Genomic DNA, 18,624 nt, shown 5'->3' with positions numbered 1-18,624 from the left:
GAAAACATAGATAAAATAAACTTTATCAAACTTTAAAACTTTTAGCTAGGAATAGTGGTGTGCACCTGTATTTCCAGCAATGTGGGAGGCTGAGGCAGGAGGATAGCTTGAGCCCAGGAGTTTGGGACTAGCCTGGGCAACATAGCAAAACCCCATCTCTAAAAAATGAGAGGGGCAAAGGCCTTGAGTAGATGTTTCCCTAAAGAAGGTGTACACGTGGCCAGCAAGTACCTGAAAAGATGCTCACCATCACTATCGCTATGGAAATGCAAATCAAAACTACAGTGAGGCCGAGCACAGTGGCTCATGCCTGTAATTCTAGCACTTTGGGAGGCCGAGGCAGATGGGATTGCTTGAGCTCAGGAGTTCAAGACCAGCCTGAGCAACATGGCAAAACTCCATCTCTACAAAAAATATAAAAATCAGCTGGGCATGGTGGTGCTTGTCTGTAGTCTCAGCTACTTGAGGGGCTGAGATGGGAGCACAGCTTGAGGCCCAGGAAGTCGAGGCTGCAGTGCCTTGTGCCATTGCACTCCAGAGCCTGGATGACAAAGTGAGACACTGTCTCAAAAGAAAAATAAAATAAAAATAGTCTGGGTGCAGTGGCTCATGCCTATAATCCCAGCACTTTGGGAGGCCACGGAGGGCTGATTGTTTGAGACCAGGAGTTCGAGATCAGCCTGGGCAAAATGGTGAAACCCTGTCTCCACCAAAAAATACAAAAATTAACCAGACATGGTAGTGCATACCTGTAGTCCCAGCTACTCAGGAGGCCGAGGTGGGAGGATGGCTTGAGCCTGGGGTGGGTGGAGGTTGCAGTGAGCTGAGATGGCACTACTGCACTCCAGCCTGGGTGACAGAGCCAGACCTTGTCTCAAAGAAAAAAAAAAACAAAACACAGCGAGATACCACTTTGTACCCTTTGAGCTGCCAAGAATGAGACAAAAAAAATAAGGAACGGGCATAACAAAAACCTCAAACTCATTCTTTTGTACACATACTGCAGTATCTTTGCATCTATGGAACAGGAAGAATCCCCATAGGAGGCCACTGATACTACCTTTCCTCTATTGATCTCTGGAGGCACTTGAATATGGCTGAGTTATTAGGAGCTCTTGGGTCCTTGCTAACATTAATTCAGTAAAAACAGGTGTGATAAATTTCTTTTCACAGAGGTTCTTCCAGTCATTCATGTCATCAACAAAAATGCCCTGTACCCAGTATGGTGCTGGGGACATAAGAGTGGGGGCCTGGGCTCAATCCTTGCCCTCCAACAGTTCTAATGTCAAGTCAGGGCAAGCCAGAGAGTCAAGGTGTGCTGACTCAAAGTGGGGAATTCCCTCAGGAAGTGAAGGCTGACCCAAGGCCTGGTAAAGTAGATGACAGGAGAAAGAGGATCATGGTCCACGCAGAAATAGCAGAATGTGGGCCAGGCACGGTGGCTCACGCCAGTAATCCCAGCACTTTGGGAGTCCGAGACAGGTGGATCACGAGGTCAAGAGATCGAGACTATCCTGGCCAACATAATGAAACCCCATCTCTACTAAAAATACAAAAATTAGCTGGGCGTGGTGGCGGGTGCCTGTAGTCCCAGCTACTCGGGAGGCTGAGGCAGGAGAATCACTTGAACCCAGGAGACGGAGAATGCAGTGAACCGAGATTGCGCCACTGCACTCCAGCCTGGCAACAAAGCGAGACTCCGTCTCAAAAAACAAACAAACAAACAAACAAAAAAAACACAGCAGAATGTGAAAAGGCATAGAGGCAAGAAAGCAGCCACATGGTCAGGGAACTAACAGAAGTTCAGTGTGACTGGGTTACAGTCTGGGCAGACCCAGAAAGACAGACAGCTGGATCAGGAAATGGGCTGTGCCTGCACAGCCTGCATGCCAGCTTAAGGAGTCTGAACTTCATGAGAGGTAAATGGGAAGCCACAGAAGGGGCTAAGCTGGGGATGGTGGCTTCAGCCTATAATCCCAGCTACTTGGGAGGCCAAGGCAGGAAGATCATTGGAAGCCAGGAGTGCAAGACCAGCCTAGACAACATAACAAGACCACCTCTGTCTCTAAAAAAAAGAAAGGGCACAGCTGATCAAACAGCTGATATTTGAAAAATGGACTGAAGAACCAAAACTGGACACTTCCAGAGTCATTCCCATGGAAGATGACAAGGGCGGGACAGAAACAGTGAGATGATGTGGAGACAGGCAAGTGCTCTTTACAACACAGTTAATTTATTGCATGGGGGAGGGGCTACAGAAGCCTAAGACACTGCCTAGCACAACCAGGTACCAAGGAAAGGTCAATTCTCTGAGACCCACTTGGAAATACTGGAGCCAAAGTACTCAGCCAGAGTTAGCAGCAGCCATTCTCCAGCTGTGCTCCCTAAGCCTGGCATTGATGCCATGCACACACATCTCAGAACATAGCTCCAAGGAGCAAATACAGTTGACAATCCCACACTCCAATCTCACCTCCGCCACTGAGTTCAACACATGCCCACTGGCATGTCCCATGTGCTCTCAGAGCCTGCTTTATCAGCTATTACCTTGAGGCTGGAGAGCCCCCAGTGTAGCCATTCAACAGGATCAGACAAAGGAGCACCTGGGCGCAGTGCCTGGGGCTGAAGGTGGATGACGGGACAACCCCACTTTGTCCATTCATTCATACACTGGAGGATCTTCCAGCATCAGGATCTGGTAAGGAAATGAGGCCATTCTGGAAGGCCTGGATCTTAGAACATCTAAAACAAACGCCTGTTTACTTGAGATTACCAAGGAGAAATGAGGTGAATATTTGCTTCCTTGTTGGTAATGGGCCAGGCTATACTAGAAACACTCACAGATACAGCCTGCCTAGGTCAGCCTGGGAGGGAGGGCAGCAACAAGGGCTTTTACTCCCGGAGCAGGTGACTGGAATAGATAGAGTAGCTTAGCTCCCAGCAATTCTCTACCAGGGCCTTCTTTTCTAACTGCAGGATATATTTAAAGGGCTGGGGAGAGGGAATTATTTATGCTACGACACAAGTGAAAGTAAGGTAAAGCCATCTGATTTACTCCTTTCTTCTAAATGGCAGCAAAGTGGAGAAAAAATATCATGCCAGAGGTGAGACAGGAAGCACAGAGAGGCAACAGACAAGCTCTTCGTGGCAGTGAGGCCATGACTAGGCCTGTAACTTCAGTTCCTACCCTTGCCTGCCAAAACCACAATGCAAGGTGGAGATATGAGAACAGCTGTCCTGCCCTATCTAGCTCAAGGGAGAAGAGGGCAGCAAATAGGCACTGCTTGGGCCAAGTGGAGTCGAGATCCACCAGAACACAAGATAGAGAAGAAGCAACCGCACCTGGAAGCAGGCAGCAAAGGCCCACAGCTGTCCACACTCACGAGTCCACCCAGAAGCTCCCACCATCCACTGCAACTGGCAGGGAGTTCATGCTGCCACCTGCGCAAGGGGGGTCCACCCAGCCCTGCCACCCGAGCAAGTCTGCTGAAATCCTGCAGTCACGTGGAGAGCTGCAAGCACAGTCCAGTCCTCTTGGATTCCCTTTTCTCTTTGCTTTTCCAGATTTTCTACAACTAACACAAATTACTTTTTACAATTTTTAAATTTTATTTTCTATTTTTATTTTCTATTTGGGACAGGGTCTCACTCTGTCTCCCAAGCTGGAGTGCAGTGGTGAGATCTTGCTCACTGCAACCTCTGCCTCCCAGGCTCAAGCCATCCTCCCACCTCAGCCCCCTGAATAGCTGGGACCATAGGTGAGTGCCACCACACCTGGGTAGTTCAGAGACGGGGATATGCCCTGTTGCCTAGGCTAGTCTTGAACCCCTGAGCTCAAGCAATCAGCCTGCCTCGGCCTCCCAAAATGCTTGGATTACAAGTGTGAGCCACCGCACCCAGCCAATTATTTTATTATATATTTTATTATTTTTTTTAGAGACGAAGTCTTGCTCTGTCACCCAGGCTGGAGTGCAGTGCCCCGATCTTGGCTCACTGCAACCTCTGCCTCCCAGGTTCAGGCAATTCTCCTGCCTCAACTTCCCAAGTAGCTGGGACTACAACGTGTGCGCTACCACACCCAACTAATTTTTGTATTTTTCAGTAGAGATAGGGTTTCACTATATGTTGGCCAGGCTGGTCAACTCCTGACCTCATGTAATCCGCCGAGCTTGGCTTCCCAAAGTGCTGGGATTACAGGCATAAGCCACCGTGCTGGGCCAAAAATCACTTTTAAGAGCCATCTCTTAAAAGCCACTTTTAAGAGTAATGGCTACATACTGCAAAGGTTTTTGGCTCTCACTCATCAGACTCTCTGGATCACCCCAGGACATTTCAGTGATGGCGGACACATTAGGAAACGTGGCTTTCACAGTCAGCAACTTGGTCCACCTAGCACCCCAAGTCTTGACAGAAGGGCAGAGGCTGCATCACAACAGTACAGCTTCAGAAACAGTCAAAATCCTTGCTGAGCAGAGGCACTGTGGCTCCGGCTCATATGGCACCTAGTATGTCCCAAGCTGGGCACAGAGCACACACGCAGGAGACCCTGCTGCAGTGAGACAGACTTAGCACAGCTCCAACTGACTAGAGTTTCTTCTGCGACCCAGGCAGGCCTGGTGGTGGACAGAGGACAGAAGTTTAGAAACCAGGGCCACCTGACTCTCACACCTCCCAGATATGTATAAGGCCACAGGAAGGAGACGACCCCTTTACTGTACTCTACCACCCAGTCCTGATAGCAAGTTTGAGAACCTTGCACAGAGAACCCCTTTGGCAACAAGTCTGACTTCCCCTCCTGCCTCCTGAAGAGTTCTGAGGTGACAAGAACACTTCACAGCAGGGCTCCAAACACAACACCCTTGACTCTGAAAGGCTGGTCACAGACACTCCGGCCTAATTCAAGACTATGGGTCTTAGATTTCTTTCTTTTTTTTTTTTTTGAGACGGAGTCTCGCTGTGTCGCCCAGGCTAGAGTGCAGTGGCGCAATCTCGGCTCACTGCAAGCTCCGCCTCCCGGGTTCACGCCATTCTCCTGCCTCAGCCTCTCCGAGTAGCTGGGACTACAGACGCCCGCCACCACGCCCAGCTAATTTTTTGTATTTTTAGTAGAGATGGGGTTTCACCGTGGTCTCGATCTCCTGACCTCGTGATCCGCCCACCTCAGCCTCCCAAAGTGCTGGGATTACAAGCGTGAGCCACCGCGCCCGGCCAGATTTCAACCCACATATCAGGTTCCTTATTAGAAGAGGAAAGGTTAAACCAAAGGCTCCTAAGCAACTTCCCAGCTTTGACCTAGAGACTTCAATTCTTCACAGAAAAATGTCTGTGCACATTGTAAATGTGCAGTGCCCAAATGCAAACCCAAGATGAGGAAGATCCTGGAACAGCAATCAAAAAGCCACTAAGAAGACATCAGGCTGGGTGCGGTGGCTCACACCTATAATCCCAGCACTTTGGGAGGCCAAGGCAGGCGGATCACAAGGTCAGGAGTTCAAGACCAGCCTAGCCAAGATGGTAAAACCCCATCTCTACTAAAAATACAAAAAAATTAGCTGGGCGTGCTGGCGGGCGTCTATAATCCCAGCTACTCGGGAGACTGAGGCAGAGAAGTGTTTGAACCTGGAAGGTGGAGGTTGCAGTGAGCTGAGACTGCGCCACTGCACTCCAGCCTGGGTGACGGAGACTCCGTCTCAAAAAAAAAAAAAAGAAGACATCAAAGGAAAAGAAAGTTATAGAGCAATATAGAGGAATATAGATGCAAAAATCCTCAACAGAATAGTAGCAGACCAAATCCAACAGTATATTAAAAGGATTATATACCACAACCAAATGGGATTTATCCCAGAAAGGCAAGGGTGGTTCAACACAAGAAAATCAGGCAGAGGCTGGGAGAGGTGGCTCACGCTTGTAATCCCAGTATTTTGGGAGCCCAAGGCGGGTGGATCACTTGAGGTCAGGAGTTTGAAACCAACCTGACCAACATGGTGAAACTCCGTCTCTACTAAAAATACAAAATTAGGCCGGGCCTGGTGGCTCACGCCTGTAATCCCAGCACTTTGGGAGGCCAAGGCGGGAGGATCACCCGAGGTCGGGAGTTTGAGACCAGCCTGACCAACATGGAGAAACCCCGTCTCTACTAAAAATACAAAATTAGCCAGGCGTGGTGGCCCATGCCTCTAATCCCAGCTACTCCGGAGGCTGAGGCAGCAGAATCACTTGGACCTGGGAGGCAAAGGTTGTGGTGAGCCGAGATCAAGCCATTGCACTCCAGCCTGAGCCACAAGAGTGAAACTCTGTCCCCCCCCAAAAAAATTAACCTGGCATGGTAGTGTATGCCTATAATCCCAGCTACTCAGGAGGCTGAGGCAGGAGAATTGCTTGAACCTGGGAGGCGGAGGTTGCAGTAAGCCAAGACTGCACCATTGCACTCCAGCCTCGGTGACAAGAGCAAAACTCCGTCTTAAAAAAAAAAAAAGAAAAGAAAATGATCTAAATATAAGAGGTAAGGCCCTGGGCCAAAAATCTGGCACTGGCCCAGTGGCACTTAAAAAAAAAAAAAATAGGCTGGGCGCAGTGGCTCACGCCTATAATCTCAGCACTTTGGGAGGCTGAGGCGGGCAGATCACCTGAGGTCAGAAGTTTGAGACCAACCTGGCCAACATGGTGAAACCCCATCTCTACTAAAAATACAAAAAAAGTAGCCAGGCGTGGTGGCAGGTGCCTGTAATCCTAGCTACTTGGGAGGCTGAGGCAGGAGAATCACTGGAACTCTGGAAGAGGAGGTTGCAGTGAGCCGAGATCGTGCCACTGCATTCCATCCTGGGCAACAGAGCAAGACTCGGTCTCAAAAATAAAAAAGGAAGAGAAGAGAAGAGAAGAGAGGAAGAGAAGAGAAGAGAAGAGAAGAGAAGAGAAGAGAAGAGAAGGGAAAGAAAGAAAGAAAGAAAGAAAGAAAGAAAGAAAGAAAGAAAGAAAGAAAGAAAGAAAGAAAGAAAGAGAAAGAAAGAAGGGAGGGAGGGAAGGAAGGGAAAAAATAAAGTAAAAAGGAAAGAGCCAAAACCATAAAATCCTTAGAAGAAAGCGTAAGGGTAAATCTTCATGACCTTCGATTTCACAGTGGATTTAGAGATGATACAAAAAGGATGAACAAGAAGAAAAATACATGAATTGGACTTAATTAATATTAAAACTTTTGTGCATCAAAAGACGTCATCGGGGCTCATGCCTATAATCCCAGCACTTTGAGATGCTGAGGCAGGCGGACCACTTGAGGTCAGGTGTTCGAGACCAGCCTGGTCAACATGGCAAAACCCCGTCTCCACTAAAAATACAAAAATTAGCCAGGTATGGTGGTCCATGCCTGTAATTCCAGCTACTCAGGAGGCTGAGGCAGGAGAATCGCTTGAACTCGGGAGGCGAAGGTTGCAGTGAGCCGAGATCATGCCACTGCACTCCTGCCTAGGAAACAGAGTGAGTGAGACTCCATCTCCAAAAAAAAAAAAAAAAAAAGGCCGGGCATGGTGGCTCACGCCTGTAATCCCAACACTTTGGGAAGCCAAGGCGGGTGGATCACAAGGTCAGGAGATTGAGACCATCCTGGCTAAAACAGTGAAACCCCGTCTCACTAAAAATACAAAAAATTAGCCGAGCATGGTGGCGGGCGCCTGTAGTCCCAGCTACTCGGGAGGCTGAGGCAGGAGAATGGCGTTAACCCGGGAGGCGGAGCTTGCAGTAAGCGGAGATTGCACCACTGCACTCCAGCCTGGGCAACAGAGTGAGACTCCGTCTCAAAAATAATAATAATAATTAAAAAAAAAAAAAAAAGACATCATCAAGAGGCCAGGCATGGTAGCTCACACCTGTAATACCAGTGCTTTGGGAGGCTGTGGAGGCAGGAGGCCTGCTTGAGCCCAGGAGTTCAAGACCAGCCTAGGCAACATGGCAAGACCCCATCTCTACAAAAAATTTAAAAATTGGCCAGTCATGGTGGCATGCACCTGTAGTCCCAGCTACTTGGGATGCTGAGGTGGAAGGATCGCTTGAGCCCAGGAGGTTAAGTCTGCAGTGAGCCAAGATTGCACCACTGCACTCCAGCCTGTGCGACAGAGCAAAAACCCATCTGAAAAAAATAAAAATAAAAATAAAAAATAAGAGAGTGAAAAGACAATCTACGGCATAGGAAAAAGTATTTGCAAATCATAGATCTGATAAGGGTTTAATATCAAAAATAAGTAAAGAATTCCTATAACTCAACAACAAAAAGACAAACAACCCAAATAGGCAAAGGACTTGAACAGACATTTCTCCAAAGAATCTATACAGATAGCCACATACAATAAGCACATAACAAGATCCTCAACATCACTAGTCATTAGGAAATGCAAATCAAAACCACAATGAGTTACCACTTCATACCTAGAATAGCTATAATTTAAAAGTTCCAGGTCAAGTACGGTGGCTCACGCCTGAAATTTCAGCACTTTGGGAGGCCGAGGCAGGCAGATCAGTTAAGGTCAGGAGTTTGAGGACAGCCTGGCCAACAAGGTGAAACCCGTCTCTACTAAAAACACAAAAATCAGCCAGGCGTAGTGGTACACACCTGTTATTCCAGCTACTCAGGAGGTTGAGACATGAGAATCACTTGAACCAGGGAGGTGGTGGTTGAAGTGAGCCCAGATCAAGCCATTGCATTCCAGCCTGGGAGATAGAGCTAGACTCCATCTCAAAAACAAAAACAACAACAAAAAAATAGAATAAATGGGCCAGGCATGGTGGCTCACACCTGTAATTCCAGCACTTTGGGAGGCCAAGGCAGGAAGCTGAGGTGGGAGAATCACTTGAACCCGGGAGGCAAAAGTTCCAATGAGCTGAGATAGCGCCAGTGCACTCTAGCCTGGGTGACAGAGTGAGACTCCATCTGAATCAATCAATCAAAGTTCCAGCTACTTAAGAGGCTGAAGCAAGAGGATTGCTTGAGCTCAGGAGTTCAAGACCAGACTAGGCAAGACAGCAAGGCTTTAAAAAATAAAAAAATGGAGAAAGAAATAAAATAAATGTTGGCAAGGATGTAGAGAAATTGGAGCCTTCACACACTGCTGGTGGGGATGTAAAATGGTGCAGCCACTATGGAAAAGTTCAGTAGTTACCCAAAAAAGTTAAACAAAAATTATCATATGACCCAGCAATATCATTCTTAGGTGAACACCCAAAAGAACTGAAAATAGGAACTCAAACACTCTGTACACCAATGTTCGCTGCACCATTATTCACAATAACCAAAAGGTGAAAGCAACCTAAGCGTCCATCAACAGAAGAATGGATAAACAAAATGTGATGTATATATAAGTACAACAGAATATTATTCAGCCATAAAAAGGAATGAAGTTCTAGGCTGGGTATGGTGGCACATGCCTGTAATCCCAGCACGTTGGGAGCCGGAGGCAAGAGGATCACTTGAGGCCGAGTGTCAAGACCAGCCTGGGTAGGCCGGGTGCAGTGGCTCACGCTTGTAATCCCAGCACTTTGGGAGGCCGAGGCGGGTGGATCACGAGGTCAGGAGATCAAGACCACGGTGAAACCCCGTCTCTACTAAAAATACAAAAAAATTAGCCGGGCGTGGTGGTGGGCGCCTGTAGTCCCAGCTACTCGGAGAGGCTGAGGCAGGAGAATGGCGTGAACCCGGGAGGCAGAGCTTGCAGTGAGCCGAGATCGCGCCACTGCACTCCAGCCTGGGCAACACAACGAGACTCCGTCTAAAAAAAAAAAAAAAAAAAAAAAACAACAAAAAAAAGACCAGCCTGGGTAACATAGCGAGATTCTGTCTGTCTCTAGAAAACAAAAAAAATTTTTTTTTTTTTTTAATTTTTTTGAGACGGAGTCTCGCCTGTTGCCCAGGCTGGAGTGCAGCGGTGCGATCTCGGCTCACTGCAACCTCCACCTCCCGGGTTCAAGTGATTCTCCTGCTTCAGTCTCCCGAGTAGCTGGGACTACAGGCACGTGCCAACACACTCAGCTAATTTTTGTATTTTTAGTAGAGATGGGGTTTCACCATGTTGTCCAGGATGGTCTTGATCTCTTGACCTCATGATCCACCTGCCTCGGCCTCCCAAAGTGCTGGGATTACAGGCGTGAGCCACCACACCTGGCCTCTACAAATTTTTTTTTTTTTTTTTTGAGACGGAGTCTCACTCTGTCGCCCAGGCTGGAGTGCAGTGGCACGATCTCCACTCACTGCAAGCTCTGCCTCCTGGGTTCACACCATACTCCTGCCTCAGCCTCCCGAGTAGCTGGGACTACAGGCACACACCACCATGCCCGGCTAATTTTTGTATTTTTAGTAGAGATGGCGTTTCACCGTGTTAGCCAGGATGGTCTCAATCTTCTGACCTCGTGATCCGCCTGCCTCCGCCTCCCAAAGTGCTGGGATTACAGGCATGAGCCACCACGCCCGGCCTACGAATTTTTTTTTTTTTTTTTTGAGACGGAGTCTCGTTCTGTTGCCCAGGCTGGAGTACAATGGCGTGATCTTGGCTCACTGCAACCTCCGACTCCCGGGTTCAAGCAATTCTCCTGCCTCAGCCTCCTGAGTAGCTGGGATGACAGGCACACGCCACCACACCGGCTAATTTTTGCATTTTCAGTAGAGACGGGGTTTCACCATGTTGGTCAGGCTGGTCTCAAAGTCCTGACCTTGTGATCCACCCACCTTGGCCTCCCAAAGTGCTGGGATTACAGGCGTGAGCCACTGCGCCTGGCTCAAATTTTTTTTTTTTTTTTGAAACGGAGTCTCACTCTGTCACCCAAGCTGGAGTGCAGTGGCGCTATCTCGGCTCACTGCAAGCTCCAACTCCTGGGTTCATGCCATTATCCTGCCTCAGCCTTCTGAGTAGCTAGGATTACAGGCGCCAGCCACCATGCCCAGCTAATTTTTTGTTGTATTTTTTTAGTAGAAATGGGGTTTCACCATGTTAGCCAGGATGGTCTCGATCTCCTGACCTTGTGATCCACCCACCTCAGCCTCCCAAAGTGCTGGGATTACAGCATGAGCCACCATGCCTGGCCCTTTTTTTTTTGTATTTTTAGTAAAGACGGTGTTTCACCATATAACCAGGATGGTCTTGATCTCCTGACCTCGTGATCTGCCTGCCTTGGCCTCCCAAAGTGCTGGGATTACAGGCATGAGCCACTGCACCTGGCCCCAAAATTCTTTTTTTTAATTAGCCAGGCAGGCCGGGCACAGTGGCTCACACCTATAATTCCAGCACTTTGGGAGGCCGAGACAGGCAGATCCCTTGAGGTCAGGAGTTCGAGACCAGCCTGGGCAACATGGTGAAACTCCATCTCTACTGAAAATACAAAAATTAGCCAGGTGTGGTGGCACACACCTGTAGTCCCAGCTACTTGGGAGACTGAGGCAGGGGAATAGCTTGAACCCAGGAGGTGGAGGTTGCAGTGAGCCAAGATTGCACCACTGCACTCCAGCCTGGGCAACAGAGTGAGACTCTGTCTCAAAAGAGGAAAAAAAAAAATATTATCCAGGCAGGCCGGGCACAGTGGCTCACGCCTATAATCCCTGCACTTTGGGAGGCCGAGGTGGGCAGATTACTTGAGGTCAAGAATTCAAGACCAGTTTGGCCAATATGGTGAAATGCCATCTCTACTAAAAATACAAAATTTAGCCAGGTGTGGTGGTGCACGCCTGTAGTCTCAGCTAGTCCGGAGACTGAGGCAGGGGAATAGCTTGAACCTGGGAGGTAGAGGTTGCAGTGAGCCAAGATCGTGCCACTGCACTCCCGCCTGGGCACCAGAATAAGACTCCATCTCAAAAAAAAAAAAAAAGTACCCAGGCATGGTGGCATATGCCTGCAGTCCTAGCTACTCAGGAGGCTGAGGCTAGAGGATTTCTTGAGCCTAGGAGCTCAAGGATACAGTGAGCCATGATTGTGCCACTGCACTCCAGTCTGGGCAACAGAACAAGACCATGTTTCTTTTTTTTTTTTTTTTTTTTTTGAGATGGAGTCTCACTCTGTTGCCTGGGCTGGAGTGCAATGGCACCATCTCGGCTTGCTGCAACCTCCATCTCCCAGATTCAAGTGATTCTCCTGCCTCAGCCTCCCAAGTAGCTGGGATTACAGGTGCACACCACCACGCCTGGCTAATTTTTTGTATTTTCAGTAGAGACAGGGTTTCACCATGTTGGTCAGGCTGGTCTCAAACTCATGACCTCAGGTGATCCACCCATCAGGTGATCCACCCATCTCAGTCTCCCAAAGTGCTGGGATTACAGGCGTGAGCCACCACGCCCAGCCAACCATATCTCTTAAAAACAACTAAATAAATAAATAAAGAAAGAAAGAAGAAGAAATGGGCCAGGCGCAGTGGCTCATACCTGTAATCCCAGCACTTTGGGAGGCCAAGACAGGCGAATCACGAGGTCAGGAGTTCAAGATCAATCTGGCCAACATGGCGAAACCCCATCTCTACTAAAAATACAAAAATTGCTGGGCATGGTGGCACACACCTGTAATCCCAGCTACTCGGGAGGCTGAGGCAGGAGAATCGCTGAACCCGAGAGGCAGAGGTTGCAGTGAGCTGAGATCGCACCACTGCACTCTAGCCTGGGTGACAGAATGAGGCTCCATCTCAAATAAAAAAAAAAAAAAAAAGAAGAAGAAGAAATGAAGTTATGAAACATGCCACAACACAGATAAACCTCGAAAACATAATTCTATGTGAAATGGGTCAGACACAAAAGGACCAATATTGTAGGATTCCCCTTACATGAACTATCAAGAATAAGCAAATTCATAGAAACAGAAAGTAGATCAGAGGTTAACAGGGACTAGGAGGAGGGAGAAATGGAGAGTTACTGCTTAATGGGTACAGAGTTTCTGTTTGGGGTGATGGAAAAGTTCTAGAAATAGAGAGTGATGTGGTGATGGTTGCACAACATTGTGGATGCAATTAATACCACTGAATTATACACTGAAAATGGATAAAATGGCATCTTTTATGTTACATATATTTTACCACACACACATACACGGAGACACCAAGAACACCCCTATGGCCCTACAAACCAGCAAGGACCGCATCTGGCTTTTCCCGATGAGACAAGGGAGGCCCCGGCACAGAGCACAATGGGCAGCGTAAGAATATTCTGGCCTCACATTGGGGCCAGAAGTCCCGCACTTAGCCCATAGCAAATGACAAGAGTGAAGAAGGACCCAACTGTTTTTACTTTTACCAATTTTTTATTTTTTTATTTTTTGAGATGGAGCCTCAATCTGTTGCCCAGGCTGGAGTGCAGTGGCACAGTCTCAGCTCACTGCAACCTCCGCCTCCCAGATTCAAGCAATTCTTCTGCCTTAGCCTCCTGAGTTGCTGGGATTACATGCACTCACCACCACGTCTGGCTAATTTTTGTATTTTTAGTAGAGACGGGGTCTCATCATGTTGACCAGGCTGGTCTCAAACTCTTGACCTCATGATCCACCCACCTCAGCCTCCCAAAGTGCTGTGATTACAGGCATGAGCCACAGAGCCTGGCCAGTTTTACCAATTTCTTTCTTTTTTTTTCTTTTTTGAGACGGAGTCTCGCTCTGTCGCCCAGGCTGGAGTGCATTGGCGCGATCTCGGCTCACTGCAACCTCTGCCTCCCGGGTTCAAGCGATTCTCCTGCCTCAGCCTCCCAAGTAGCTGGGACTGTAGGCATGTGCGACCACGCCTGGCTAACTTTTTGTATTTTTAGTAGAGACAGCGTTTCACCATGTTAGCCAGGCTGGTGTTGATCTCCTGACCTCTTGATCCACCCGCCTCAGCCTCCCAAAGTGCTGGGATTACAGGTGTGAGCCACTACGCCCGGCTCAGTTTTACCAATTTCTTTTTAGAGGGAAGGTATATTTCATGGGCTGGCAAGACTATGGGCACTTTTAAGAACTGCTGCATAAGATACAGGAGCCAATGAGGCTTGAACGTTTCAAATTTAAGCTCCATCAGCAGGATGTCCCTACACTCACAGGGCTCTGGTAGGAAGTGATGAAAAGGAGAGAAGAGACAGGGTCTTCAGCCTCAGGGCTGAGATGGCTGTTGGAGGCTGCAGGAAGGTACCAGCTCTGCAGCCCACCCTCAGGTGAAAAGGCTAGTCCCCAGTACCCCCAACCCTAGACCTCCCAGGGGCTCTAGGAATTTCACCGGACAGGTTCATCTTGACATCTAATACCTTAGCCACAGTTCAGCAAGCTGGCAATCTTTTTGCTATCAGAACCTGCCCCAGAGAAGAAATCAACAGCCTCTACAACAAAGGGGAACTCTGGGACCTCAGTTACAAAAGGATCCTTGGAAGATGGTTCAGGAAAAACAACAATTGATATTTAGGTCTGAAATGAGAGCTAATATTCAGTGCTAGGAATTTTATTTCATAGTCTAATCAGCCCACTTAAGGCCATAGTCAATGCCAGGTGTGCTGGCTCACACCTGTAATACCAGCCTTTGATAGGCCAAGGCAGGAGGATTGCTAGTGCCCAAGAGTTTGAGGCTGCAGTGAGTTATGATCACACCACTGCACTCCAGCCTAACTGACAGAGCAAGTGAGACCTTGTCTCAAAAAGTAAATAAATAGCCAGGCATGGTGGCTCACGCCTGTAATCCCAGCACTTTCGGAGGCTGAGACAAGCCGATCATGAGGTCAGGGGTTCGAGACCAGCCTGACCAACATGGTGAAACCCTGTCTCTACTGAAAATACAAAAATTAGCCAGGCATGGTGGCGTGCGCCTGTAATCCCAGCTACTCAGGCAGGAGAATTGCTTGAACCTGGGAGGCAGAGGTTGCAGCGAACCAAAATCACGCCACTGCACTCCAGCCTAGGCGACAGAGCGAGACTCCCTCTCAAAAAAAAAAAAAAAAAAAAAAAAAAGGAAGCCGGGCGTGGTGGCTCATGCCTGTAATCCCATCACTTTGTGAAGCCAAGGTGGGCAGATCATGAGGTCAAGAGATTGAAACCATCCTGGCCAAAATGGTGAAACCCCATCTCTGCTAAAAATACAAAAATTAGCTGGGCATGGTGATGCACGCCTGTAGTCCCAGCTACTAGGGAGGCTGAAGCAGGAGAATCACTTGAACCTGGGAGGCGGAGGTTGCAATGAGCCGAGATCACGCCATTGCACTCCAGCCTGGGCGACAGAGTGAGACTCTGTCTCAAAAAAAAAAAAAAAAAAGTAAATAAATAAATAAAGCAAGCTACAGTCCATCATGACACTGGCTGCTATGTGTAAGCTGCTCCTCCAGCAAGCAACCATACCCGCCCCTGCCCCAGGAAGCCATGCAGTCACCCACTGAGCTCAATTCTGTGTAGGCTTCCCACTAAGAGAAAGCGCATTACAGAGATGAGTGGCCTGGGCCTTAGCACTATTCAAAAAATATAGGTTAGACCAGGCACAGTGGCTCATGCCTGTGATCCCAGCACTTTGGGAGGCCAAGGCAGGTGGATCACAAGGTCAAGAAATCGAAACTGGGCTGGGCACGGAGGCTCACACCTGTAATCCCAGCACTTTGGGAGGCCAAGGCGGGCGGATCACGAGGTCAGGAGATCAAGACTATCCTGGCTAACACGGTGAAACCCCATCTCTACTAAAAAAATTACAGTCCCAGCTACTTGGGAGGCTGAGGCAGGAGAATGGCGTGAACCTGGGAGGCGGAGTTTGCAGTGAGCTGAGATCCCGCCACTGCACTCCAGCCTGGGCGACAGAGCGAGACTCCATCTCAAAAAAAAAAAAAAAAAGAAATCGAAACCATCCTGGCCAATATGGTGAAGCCCCATAAAATATAAAATACAAAAATTAGCTGGGCATGATGGTGTGCACCTATAGTCCCAGCTACTCAGGAGGTTGAGGCAGGAGAATCGCTTAAAACTGGGAGTCAGAGGACTCCAGCCTGGCAACACAGCGAGACTCCGTCTCAAAAAAAAAAAAAAAAAAAAAAAGGCCAGAAAGCAAAGGAGCCTCAAGTTAGGGTGCTCATATGGAGAAAAGTGGTTCTCTGTATGGGTCAGGAGACCCTCATGTGCCCAATGTCACCAGCACTATCAAAGCACCCAGAGAGATCACCAGACAAAAGGGGCAGAACAGCCCCTATCGGTGGCCCTAGGCAGGTTACACACCCTTGGTTCTGAGTTCCTCCTCTAATGTACTAACAGAGTCTCAAGTACCAAACCTTGACTCTCTAGAGCCTACCACATTCAAAAACCCAAATGAACTGCCCGTAACCAAAGGGTGTAGCCACTAATGCCCCAGCTTAATGTGAGAGGGTTCCCATTAGACCCCACAGCCAGTAGGCTCTGGGCCCTAACCTCCACCTCTATGGTCCTGTGTAATTACGGAGCTGAAGCACACAAGCATAGCAGTGTTTGAACACCACAAATGTCCTTTGGTACACAGACACTACCCTTAACTCTAGTTACAGGTGTTCATCCAGACACTGGCCTTGAGTTCGCCGGCTTGTAATTTTTTTTTTTTTTAGATGGAGTTTTGCTTGTTTCCCTGGCTGGAGCACAATGGCGCGACCACGGCTCATTGCAACCTCCGCTTCCCAGGTTCAAGCAATTCTTCTGCCTCAGCCTCCCGAGTAGCTAGGATTACAGGCATACACCACGATGCCTGGCTAATGTTTGTATTTTTAGTAGAGATGGGGTTTCGCCATGTTGGTCACGCTGGTCTCAAACTCCTGACCTCAGGTGATCCGCCCACCTTGGCCTCCCAAAGTGCTGGGATTACAGGCGTGAGCCACCATGCCTGGCCTGGCTTGTAATATTTTATCTGCCATCTTATTTTCAGTCAGAGACATTATTTAAGTAGCCTAGTCCATCATTACATGAAAATTCTAAGTCTTGATAATTTTATAAGCATTAAAGTCCATATATTAAACCCCTTTCTACTGGAAATATCTGGTTTCTGTTTTCTGCATTTGCTTCTACTAGTACTATATACATAACGGCCATAAACCTGCATTTGTTTAAACCTGCATCTCTCTATCCCTCTGCTATTTTATTTTTTATTTTTTATTATTTTTTTTTTTTGAGACAGAGTCTCACTCACTCATCCACACTGGAATGCAGTAGTTCAATCATAGCTCAATGCAGCCTCAAACTCCTGGTTTCAAGCAATCCTCTTGCCTCAGCCTCCCAAGTAGCTAGGTCTACAGGAGTGTTCTACGACACCCCGCTCATTTTAAAAAATGTTTCGTAGAGGTGGGGGTCTCACTATGTTGTCCAGGCTGGTCTTGAACCCTAGGCTCAAGCAATCCTTCTGTCTTGGCATTCCAAAGTGCTGGGACTGGTCAGGCGCAGTGGCTCAAGCCTGTAATCCCAGCACTTTGAGGGGCCGAGGCGGGCAGATCACCTGAGATCAGCAGCTTGAGATCAGCCTGGCCAACATGGCAAAACCCCATCTCTACTAGAAATACAAAAATTAGCCAGGCATGGTGGTGCATGCCTGTAACCTCAGCTCTCAGGAGGCTGAGGCGGAAGAATTGCTTGAACCCACGGGGCAGAGGTTGGAGTGAGCTGAGGTCATGCTGCTGCACTCCAGCCTGGGTGACACAGCGAGACTCTGTCTCAAAATAAAAAACAAGTGCTGGGATTACAGGCACGAGCCACCACACCCGGCCTGCTGTGTATTTTTTAAACGTAGACTTTATCAGGTATTAAAAAAATCTGACATATTCTTTTTTTTTTTTTTTTTTTTTGAGATGGAGTCTCACTCTGTCGCCCAGGCTGGAGTACAGAGGCACAATCTCAGCTCACTATAACCTCCACCTCCCAGGTTCAACCGATTCTCCTGCCTCAGCCTCCTGAGTAGCTGAGACTACAGGTGTGTGCCAACATGGCCAGCTAATTTTTTTATATTTTTAGTAGAGACAGGGTTTCACCTTGTTAGCCAAGATGGTCTCGATCTCCTGACCTCATGATCCACCTGCCTCAGCCTCCAAAACTGCTGGAATTACAGGCTTGAGCCACCGTGCCCAGCCTAAAAAAAAATCCTGTATATTCTTTAACAGTTAAAAAAAAATTTTTTCAGGCCACTATCTTGCCACTGCACTCCAGCTTAGGCGACAAGAGTAAGACCCTGCCTCAAATTAAAAAAAAAAAAAAAAAAAAAAAAGGCCAAGTACAGCGGCTCACACCTGTAATCCCAGTACTCTGGGAGGCCAAGACAGGCAGATCACTTGAGCCCAGGAAGATTATTACCGTGGGCAAGTGGTGAAATTCCATTTCTACTTAAAAAAAAAAAAAAAAAAAAAAAATTAGCTGAGCATGATGGCATGTGCCTGTAGTCCCAGCTACTCAGGAGGCTGAGGTGGGAGAATCTCTTGAGCACGAGGGGAGGTTGCAGAGCCGTGATCGCAACACTGCACTCCAGCCTGGGCAACAGAGTGAGACCCTGCCTCAATAAAATAGGCTGGGCATGGTGGTCCACGCCTATAATCCCAGCACTTTGGGAGGCTGAGGTAGGAGGATGACATAAGGTCTGGAGTTCAAGACCAGCCTGACCAACATGGAGAAACCCTGTCTTTAGCAAAAATACAAAATTAGCCAGGCATGGTGGTGCATGCCTGTAATCCCAGCTACT

General features: G+C 48.2%; 1 protein-coding gene across 3 annotated transcripts in view; it reads right to left on the bottom strand.

The window, feature by feature from the left end:
- Nucleotides 1–18,624, bottom strand: part of RANBP10 (RAN binding protein 10) — an 86,063-nt gene that overhangs the window by 55,001 nt on the left and 12,438 nt on the right. Inside the window, exon 1 of one of the 3 annotated variants that reach the window (XM_030795223.1) lies at nucleotides 8,600–8,603. The exons of the other annotated variants lie outside the window; for them this stretch is intronic. The gene's annotated coding sequence lies outside the window, so the exon portion shown is untranslated. Of the gene's footprint in view, nucleotides 1–8,599; nucleotides 8,604–18,624 lie in introns of those variants that run through there. 3 annotated transcript variants of the gene reach the window in all.

This window comes from Nomascus leucogenys, chromosome 2 (assembly GCF_006542625.1).
Source record: "Nomascus leucogenys isolate Asia chromosome 2, Asia_NLE_v1, whole genome shotgun sequence".
NCBI classification, from domain to species: domain Eukaryota; kingdom Metazoa; phylum Chordata; class Mammalia; order Primates; family Hylobatidae; genus Nomascus; species Nomascus leucogenys.
This window is presented reverse-complemented; position numbering and strand designations above follow the sequence as displayed.